Source organism: Bos indicus, chromosome 17 (assembly GCF_029378745.1).
Source record: "Bos indicus isolate NIAB-ARS_2022 breed Sahiwal x Tharparkar chromosome 17, NIAB-ARS_B.indTharparkar_mat_pri_1.0, whole genome shotgun sequence".
Lineage (NCBI taxonomy): Eukaryota > Metazoa > Chordata > Mammalia > Artiodactyla > Bovidae > Bos > Bos indicus.
Genome location: NC_091776.1, coordinates 13,964,666 through 13,975,167, shown reverse-complemented (window position 1 = coordinate 13,975,167; position 10,502 = coordinate 13,964,666). Strand labels below are relative to the sequence as shown.

Genomic DNA, 10,502 nt, shown 5'->3' with positions numbered 1-10,502 from the left:
GTTCCCTCCCTCTCCCTGCCCCCACCTGCCCTGAACATGAACTCAGGAGCTCATTCGTGGCACTGTCGTGGCCTTGGGGTACCTCATGCATAATTCCTGAAGGCACAAATGAGTGAAGGAATTCAGGGATTGGGAATCAAATCATTTAGAAAAAACTCCTTTCCTCCAGGGGAATCTTCCCGACCCAGGGATCAAACCCGTGTCTCTCACGTCTCTTGCTTTGGCATGAGGATTCTTTACCACTAGTGCCACCAGCGTGGGTGCTCAGTCGCTTCAGTCGAGTCCGACTCTTTGCGACACTGTGGACTGTAGCTAGCCAGGCTTCTCTGTCCATGGGATTCTCCAGGCCAGAATACTGGAGTGGGCTCCCATTTCCTTCTCCAGGAAGACAACTCTGCTAGTCTTCTGTTTCCTGGAATTGCCCCCTTCTCCTTCACTTCTCAGAAGTCACCATCCTATACCCAGGTTTGTTTCCTAGGTTATAATTGTTAGCATAGCTAAATACCTCTTCACTACTGCCAGACGCTGGAGTAAGGACATTACGGTAATGACTTTGTTTAGTCCTTTAGGCGACTACTCGTTGACAGCACTAGGCAGGTACCAATATTGCCTGTATTTCTCAGATAAGAACAGTGAGGCTGAGGGAGGGAAAGGAACTTGCCTTAATGCGCCCTGGTTTTCAGATGTGAAGCCAGGTTTGAAACTTTCATATCTGTGCTTTAACCATTACACACTTTATCCCCTAGTGCAGGGTCAGGCGAAAAGTTTGTTCCGATATTTCCGTGACCTCTTATGAACGAAGGAATTTTTTAGCCAACTGTCCAACCAGTCCATTCTCAAGGAGATCAGCTTGGGATTTCTTTGGAAGGAATGATGCTAAAGCTGAAACTCCAGTACTTTGGCCACCTCATGTGAAGAGTTGACTCATTGGAAAAGACTCTGATGCTGGGAGGGATTGGGGGCAGGAGAAGAAGGGGACGACAGAGGATGAGATGGCTGGATGGCATCACTGACTCGATGGATGTGAGTCTGGGTGAACTCCGGGAGTTGGTGATGGACAGGGAGGCCTGGCGTGCTGCAATTCATGGGGTCGCAAAGAGTTGGACACAACTGAGTGACTGAACTGAACTGAACTGAAATAGCAGAAAAAATTACCCCAATTCCAAGAGCCAGAGGTAACCTGGCAATGTTTCTTTTCAGTGTTGTTGCTTTAATTTGACTCATGTATTATAGAATATCACACAGATAGGTGCTTATTAAATACACAGATATGATGCTAATGGCTGGAAATCTATTACCCATCTCCTTTGGTTGGTAACTTACCTGATGAATCCCAAGTGACAGCGGTCTCTGTACGCCATGTTGCAACAGGTTCTCTGGAAATATAACCTATAAAGACATTTGGGAAAATTATCTAAAATGTGCTTCCCCAGTAGGATCATAGATGTTATCAGTCATCATCTAAAGACCAAAGTACAAAGAAATTCATCACAAGAATGTGAAATCCAACTTCCCAATTTGAAACCAGTGCAAGTTGATTTTGAGATACTGTGCCTCCTTCCCCGTCTTAGAAATCCTTCTCCAGGGGTTCAGAGTGAGAGTGTTCATTTCTTTCTAAAAACCCAGCTTCACACTAACCTAGAGATTTAGAGATTTGGAGACTAGCCTATGGATCATCTCAGGCTGACCTTTGAGGCATCACTAAAGTTTAGAGATGAAAGGATTTTGATGCCATCTAGTCTGTGTTTTATTTGATAGGCAGGACGAAAATGAGGCCCATGCGAGTCAATCAGTTCTCCACACTTAAACTGGTCTGCAACAAAATTCTGATCATTTGTTGTTTTGTGCAACTAGTATTAGCTGAGTGCCTACTACATGCCTAGCAGGCTTCCCTGGTGGCTCAGATGGTAAAGAATCTGCCTGCAATACAGGAGATGCAGGTTCGATCCCTGGGTCAGGAAGATGTCATGGAGAAGCGCAACCTACTCCAGTATTCTTGGCTGGAATATTCCATGGACAGAGGAGTCTGGTATGCTACAGTCCATGGGATCACATGGATGAAACTGAGAGACTACACACATATGTAAGCCTAGCAGAGTGGGGGAGACAAAAATGAAGACACAGATTTGGCTTTTAAGAAATTTAGAGTGCTGTGTCCCTGAATCCCAGTTCAGAACTCAGTCCTGTAACAATTAAATTGAGAGGAACGTTCTCTTCCTAGATTACTGAAGGAAAAGGAGAAGCCTTGCTTCTTTGCTGAGTCATTTTAACGGTGTGCCTGCAAGGTGTGTGTGGTGAGATGCACACAGATCACCAAGGCCTATGGACCCAGAGCTCTCTCCAAGTGCTGTTTAGCATCAGGACCCTATACTCAAATCAGAACTTTGGCTTTTCCTTGAACACACTCTGCCTTCTTCTGCCTCCGAATTGTCTTCCTTCGTCTCCCTTCTACCTCCACCACCCTCCCCAGATTTTGCAAGTTTGGCTTCTTCTCATTGTTCAACTTTCATCAGAAAGGTCACAAACTCAAAGAAAAAGGTCCTGCTACCCTTCTCTATGTTGGCCTTCTGCAGTATGTCCATCACCTTCCCTGGTTTATTTCTGGGTGCTATTTTTCACTCTTGTATTTCAATACTTGTTCTGCTGAATGCCTCTGTTCCCTCCCTCTCCCTGCCCCCACCCGCCCTGAACATGAACTCAGGAGCTCATTCGTGGCACTGTCGTGGCCTTGGGGTACCTCATGCATAATTCCTGAAGGCACAAATGAGTGAAGGAATTCAGGGATTGGGAATCAAATCATTTAGGAAAAACTCCTTTCCTCCAGGGGAATCTTCCCGACCCAGGGATCAAACCTGTGTCTCTCACGTCTCTTGCTTTGGCATGAGGATTCTTTACCACTAGTGCCACCAGCGTGGGTGCTAAGTCGCTTCAGTCGAGTCCGACTCTTTGCGACACTGTGGACTGTAGCTAGCCAGGCTTCTCTGTCCATGGGATTCTCCAGGCCAGAATACTGGAGTGGGCTCCCATTTCCTTCTCCAGGAAGATAACTCTGCTAGTCTTCTGTTTCCTGGAATTGCCCCCTTCTCCTTCACTTCTCAGAAGTCACCATCCTATACCCAGGTTTGTTTCCTAGGTTATAATTGTTAGCATAGCTAAATACCTCTTCACTACTGCCAGACGCTGGAGTAAGGACATTACGGTAATGACTTTGTTTAGTCCTTAGGCGACTACTTGTTGACAGCAGTAGGCAGGTACCAATATTTCCTGTACTTCTCAGATAAGAACAGTGAGGCTGAGGGAGGGAAAGGAACTTGCCTTAATGCGCCCTGGTTTTCAGATGTGAAGCCAGGTTTGAAACTTTCATATCTGTGCTTTAACCATTACACACTTTATCCCCTAGTGCAGGGTCAGGCGAAAAGTTTGTTCCGATATTTCCATGACATCTTATGAACGAAGGAATTTTTTAGCCAACCGTCCAACCAGTCCATTCTCAAGGAGATCAGCCTGGGATTTCTTTGGAAGGAATGATGCTAAAGCTGAAACTCCAGTACTTTGGCCACCTCATGTGAAGAGTTGACTCATTGGAAAAGACTCTGATGCTGGGAGGGATTGGGGGCAGGAGAAGAAGGGGACGACAGAGGATGAGGTGGCTGGATGGCATCACTGACTCGATGGATGTGAGTCTGGGTGAACTCCGGGAGTTGGTGATGGACAGGAAGGCCTGGCGTGCTGCAATTCATGGGGTCAAAAGAGTCGGACACGACTGAGTGACTGAACTGAACTGAACTGAATATCTAGAAATTCCTGAATCCCTCCTCCAATTCCTAGAGTGCTCAGTTGATTCTTGAGACTCTCTGTAACTCAAAGTACAACCATGTCTGAGGGGGCTAAACACATTTCAAGTAATTGCCTGCTCCTTATCTAGGTGCTGGGCACTAGTATTTCTGACACATAAACGCTGTATTTGAGAAGAACTTTTAATCCTAACACTCTCAGGAAGAGGCCAAAAATAATGCTAATTTGATACTACTTCATAATGTGCCTATGTTACTTTTTATTTTAATGAATTGATTTCCATTTCTGCCTAAACCACATAATCCTTCAGCCAATAAGAGTTCTTTCTTTCTTTCTTTTCCCTGTATCACTTCTCAGTAATGGACCACGAAGTAGAAAATAACAACGCCCGCCACTGCCATCGCCTGGATTCAGGGTTCACATGTGGCTTTTAATTCTTTGACAGGAGAAAGAGGAAAGCATAACTTTTGGTGAAACTTTTTAAAAAATAAGGAACATAGACTCACCATCACCTTCATTAATGACTCTTTAATTTAGAAGTTAAACTCATGAAAATGCCAGAAAAGCAACACATTCTTTCACTCAGACTTGTTTTTCAGAGTGTTTGATTACATTGTTTCAAGCCTGCCTAGGCTTACAATTGAACAGCATCCCTCTCACTTGATCCAGCCATGGGTAACTTCACCACCTTACCAACCCACTCTCAATAAAAAATCCATCCACCACACTGGGCTGGGGTCCTGGTGGCTCAGTGGCAAAGAATCTACCTGCCAGTGCAGCAGATGTGGGTTTTATCCCTGGGGCAGGATGATCCCCTGGAGAAGGAAATGGCAACCCACTCCAGTATTCCTGCCTGAGAAATTCCATGGACAGAAGAGCTGGTAGGCTACAGTCAATAGGGTCACAAAAGAGTCAGATGCAACTGACTAAACAACGAGACTGGGATCTGAATACTACTCATTCAGTTATTCAGTTAAGTCAAATAGGACTAAAATGAGATAGTTTTTCTTCTATCTATAGTCCTATGTCCCATATAACAGCTTCTGCTGCTGCTGCTAAGTCCCTTCGGTCGTGTCTGACTCTATGCGACCCCATAGACGGCAGCCCACCAGGCTCCCCCGTCCCTGGGATTCTCCAGGCAAGAACACTGGAGTGGGTTGCCATTTCCTTCTCCAATGCATGAAAGTGAAAAGGGAAAGTGAAGTCGCTCAGTCGTGTCTGACCCTCAGCGACTCCATGGACTGCAGCCTACCAGGCCCCTCCGTCCATGGGATTTTCCAGGCAAGAGTACTGGAGTGGGGTGCCATTGCCTTCTATGCCCATATAACAGAATCCTGCTTTAAAAAAAAAATTCCACCTACCTGACAGTAGTAATACAAAAATCATTTTTCGGTCCATCCTGAGATCATAAGCTGGCTTCCCAATGTCAGTGCAAGAAAACCGCCAAGGATGACTGACGTGACATCTGTGGCCTCAGCCTACACATTGTTATCTTTCAGGCTCACATTCTCTAGGCATCAGTTGATAGGCTGGGTGGCATTTTTAAATGATGCCAAACTGTACATTGTCTGTCCATAAAGATATGTGGGTATCTGCCTAATAAAGGATTATTAAAGCCTTCAGTTGAGTCTCCACTTCAGGCAACTGGCAAATACCTGTTAAAATTACTTTGCATAAACTCAGCGAGCAGTTCAAGGTAATAGCAGTCGGCAGCTACCCGATTGGACAAATGAGAATTAGACTGTGAAGGCCTAAAATTGGGCTTCCCAATGACTCAGCTGGTAAAGAATCTGCCTGCAATGCAGGAGACCCTGGTTGGATTCCTGGGCTGGGAAGTTCCCCTAGAGAAGGGATAGGCTACCCACTCCAGTATTCTTGGGCTTCCCTGGGGGCTCAGATGGTAAAGAATCCTCCCACAATGCCAGAGACTTGGGTTCGATCCCTGGGTTGGGAAGATCCCCTGGAGGAGGGCATGGCAACCCACTCCAGTATTCTTGCCTGGAGAATCCCATGGGCAGAGGAGACTGGTGGGCTACAGTCCATTTGGCCACAAAGAGTTGGACACAACTGAGCAACTAAGCATACACACGCAGGCCTGAGACTAAGGGCCTGAATCAAGCTGAGGTCACCAGGAAAATTCTGTTTTAATGTGGAGATTCTTGTGGCTCACAAAGAAAATGGCTTCTTACATGAAATAAGTATGTTTGAGAACTGGAATTACTATTAGAGTGCTCTGAGGTTTGAAAAACTCTCTAGCTCATGGCAAGTCATACAGCAATATAGTAATATATGAGACACAAGAAATCTTTAATTCACAGTAGAATTTGAATGGAACAGCTAGGGCCCACATGGAACCAGTAAGATGATTTCTCTCCAAACATGCCTTATTAAGGAGGCATAGGGTGGATAATTAGGAGATTGGAATTGATATATAATCAATGGGAACCTACTGGATACCTTGGAGAACTCTACTCAGTGCTCTAAATGGGAAGGAAAATACAAAAAAGAGGGTATATATGTACATGTATAGCTGATTCACTTTACTTTAGAGTGGAGACTAACATAATATTATGAAACAATTATGTGGTGATGGTCAAGTCACTTAGTCGTGTCCGATTCTTTGTGACCCCATGGACTTAGCCCACCAGGCTCCTCTGTTCATGGAATTATCCCAGCAAGAAGACTGGAATGGGTTGCCATTTCCTCCTCCTGTTGTTGATTCACTTTAGTGGAGACTAACACAATATTATGAAAAAAATTACACTCCAGTAAAAATTAATTATAAAAAATCTAAGCCATTTTAGACATGTGTCGATCTCAATAAAGACTTTGTGCTAGCAAAAAAAAAAAAAAAGGAAGCATAAATGAATGATAAGACAATAAATGTGAACACTCAAAAAAAAAAAAAAAAACACTCAAAACCCCAAAAAACTCGCTGCAAAGCAGATTAAAATGAGACATATGGTCACTTAAGGAGTAGAAGATCAGTTTTACAATGAGGTGGAACAGCAACAACATGAACTAGATCTGAAACAGCCCCAAAGAAGGTGTTTGGATACTCTATCACAAATGCCTTACTTCCTCTAAGAATTGTGGAAGTCCTTCCTGCTTGACTCAGAAAATAATTTTGCTTAGTCAGCAACTTGTTAAATAGAGTCTATGTCTATTTTTACCCACATATTTTTATTTTTGGCTGTGCTGGGTCTTTGTTGCTGTGTGGGATTTTCTCTGGTTGTGGAGAGTGGGGGCTACTCTCTAGCTGTGGTGCTTGGACTTCCCGTTGCAGAGACTTCCCTTGTTGTGAAGCGTGGGCTCTAGGGCACACAGGCTTCGGTAGTTGTGGCTCCTGGGCTCTACAGCACAGGCTCAATAGCTGTGGCAAGCAGGCTTAGTTGTTCCATGGCATGTGGGGTCTTCCCAAATCAGGGATCAAACCTGTGCCTTCTGCACTGGCAGGAGAATTTTTTCCCACTGAGCCACCAGGGAAGTCCCACAGATGGTTTTAGAGAAGCCTATTTATGAAACTGATATTTGCAGCTTCAGGAAATGGAGCCACTGCAAACAATATATTTACTGGGGAAAAGATGGAGATAGATATCCGTTGACATCCAAGCTCCCTGAAACTGGGGGATAGAGGAAGTGTTGAGATGCAGACAGGGAGGAGGCTGAGGGGCACAAAGGGGCTCCTGAGGACCAGTGCGAAGTCCAAAAGCCCCAGAATCCTGGAGCCCCTCTGAAGGCCCCACCGATGCACGTGAGACAACTGCAGCAAGGTTTACGATAAATCCGCATAACCAACCTTCATCAAGCCAGCAACTTGCTTAAACTCACTGTTTGCTGCCGGGGTAATACCAGGTTGGGCTGCAGAACTTTTTCTCAACAGATAACCAAGTCAAAGAGACCTGAGGGGGAATTAATATGAGCAATAAAGATTATTTCAGACATTTTGAAGAGGAGAGCAATTAACATGAGCCCTAGAATGCTTATTTCCCTTTGAAAATGGGTATATAAATTAGCTACTATCCCTACAAGAGACTATTAAGCAGCTATTAAAATCATGTTTTCAAAAACAGTTGATATGGAGACTCAGGATAAAATAGAGAAGTGGAAAACAGCCACCTCAAAAACTGTATACACAGAAATAAAATCCTGCTTGATTCTTTTCTTCCTCTGTGCTGTGTTACTTTTGCCTGGAACATGCTTATACTCTTCTCACATGTCCTACTTCTCTTCTGCTTAAGATATCAGTTTGATAGTTCCTCCTCCAGGAAGCCTTCCCTGACTTCCTACATCTGCATTGGGGTCCCAGGTCTGGACTAATACTGTACTCTGTTTCTCTCTTTTATAGAACATACCCTATTGCATTGTAATTATTTTTGTGTCCCCAGTGGACTGTTAAGTCCTAAGCAGGCATGCCCTGCCTATGGCTGTCTTATTTACCACTGAGTGTTTGGGGCACAGTTGATAATACTAGTGAATACTTGTCAAATCAGTCAATGGGAAAGTAACTAATCTCAAGGAGTCTTGAGGCACAGCAACTGTTCTTTAGGTTGGGAAGATCCCCTGGAGAAGGAAATGACAACCCACTCCAGTATTCTTGCCTGGGAATCCCATGGGCAGAGGAGCCTGGGGGGCTACAATCCATGGGGTTGCAAAGAGTCAACACGACTGAGTGACTGAGCAATCACGTGTGCATATGTCGAGATAGACAGAAATCAGTCAGGAAATCAGTCCTGAATATTCATTGGAAGGACTGATGCTGAAGCTGAAACTTCAATACTTTGGCCACCTCATGCAGAGTTGACTCACTGGAAAAGACCCTGATGCTGGGAAAGATTGAAGGCGAGAGGAAAAGGGGAGGACAGAGGATGAGATGGCTGGATGGCATCACCAACTCTATGGACACGAGTTTAAGCGAACTCCGGGAGTTGGTGATGGACAAGGAAGCCTGGCATGCTGCAGTCCATGGGGTCACAAAGAATTGGACATGACTGAGTGACTGAATTGAACTGAGATATCCCCTATATTATATCTTAGCTTCAAGTTAACTCCTGTATGGGGATCCCTAACAAGGCAGGGAGGAGAAAAGGAAACAGCCAAAATGCAAATTCCTACCTTATTCAGTCTGAGCTGATTGGCCTTGAGAACACTTTTCTTCATGAGGCCTTGTGCTTTCTTGGAGAATCACTTCATTCACTTCTTGAAACTGCTGGAGCACTAACACACACTGGAATGTTATCATTTGTTATTCTGCACAATCCCTTTTCTTGTATCTGTAGGTCCTGTGACTTTCGTTCTAGTTCCAGAATCTGGCAGAACACACTGTAGAGCTGAGGGGCAGCCCAGAAATTGCCCTCAGTGCTGGTGACCGGGTGACATAGGAAGCCCCTACATGAACCAGAGGCCACAGGACAGGAATGGACGCTTTGCTCTTGGTCACCTGGAAGGATCAGATAGCTCCTAATGACATGGGGCGCAGGAACTGACCTGGATCAAGGATGGGTATGCAGCTTTCTGCAGTCAGACATGCTGACACTATGCGATCTGACTGGAGACAGACTAAACCTGTACAGCTCTCAGAGTAGTAACTGGAGGTGGGACCCAGCATAACACACAGAGTGTGGAAAAGCAAGACTGCATGGTGCCCTCTAGTGGTGCATATGCGTAATGGAAGGAAAAATGTGAAATCTGAAAACACAAAAAATACGACGTTAGATTATGTTTCTTCCTTTCTGGCATTTCCCCAATCTTCTTTATATTCTTATTGAGACCATGTTCAGGATCACCATCAAATCCTACCTGTGAGATATCGTGCAAAGGTGTCAGGCAAATCCACCTCTCTTTGGAGAATATCAAGTTAATACCTTTAAACCTGATCTTATCCATTTCTAAGGACTATATGTATACTCCCTTAGGCTATTTTTTCTTATTGTCATTAATCAAGGGAAAGCATGCATTATAATGCTGTATAATGTTGCAAACCAGGAAAGTGAGCTTGGATCTATTAACCTAGCTCAGACTTGTTTCCTGAGAGAGAACTATTTCTTTTTGTCAGTTCCTTATGCTCCAACTATTTCACAATTACCTTCTTCCTGAAGATGGTTGTGGGCTAGTCTGCTCTGCCTGTGCAGAAATCTGCTTTTCATGTTTTATATGGAGGCTCAGCAAAGTTGAGACATGGTGCTGGCCCTACGGGCCCCCTTGGTATCTTGTCACCTTAGGAATCTCCAGCCTGCTTTCCCAGCATGGTTTAACTTCTGTCCTTGACCTTCTTTTGTTATCTTATCATTTCAAAATTAAAATAAAACAAACACAAATTTAGACATATCTGACACTCAAAATAACCCTGTTACAGAGGCAGAATAGATATTATCATTCTCCTCTTATACGTAAGAAAACAAAAGGGTGGATAAGAAATTGAAAATATATTCCCTTAACTTGATTTGACTGTAAGTGCTTTTTGAAACATTAATTTAGTTTCCGATATTTAAAAGGAGGTATATTTTAATTTAAAGGGTTAAAGTGAAGCCGCTCAGTCATGTCCGACTCTTAGTGACCCCATGGACTGTAGCCTACCAGGCTTCTCTGTCCATGGGATTTTCCAGGCAAGAGTACTGGAGTGGGTTGCCATTTCCTTCTCCAGGGGATCTTCCCGACCCAGGGATCGAACCCAGGTCTCCCGCCTTGCAAGCAGACGTTTTACCCTC

General features: G+C 44.4%; 1 long non-coding RNA gene across 1 annotated transcript; it reads right to left on the bottom strand.

Annotated features, from left to right (window-relative positions):
* Positions 1 to 1,338: 1,338 nt before the first annotated feature.
* LOC139176840 (uncharacterized) lies at positions 1,339 to 9,354 on the bottom strand. Its single transcript, XR_011561315.1, has 3 exons — positions 8,911 to 9,354; positions 7,595 to 7,697; positions 1,339 to 1,389 (listed from the first exon to the last, which is right to left on the bottom strand). It is a non-coding gene; the product is annotated as an uncharacterized lncRNA (long non-coding RNA).
* Positions 9,355 to 10,502: the final 1,148 nt, after the last annotated feature.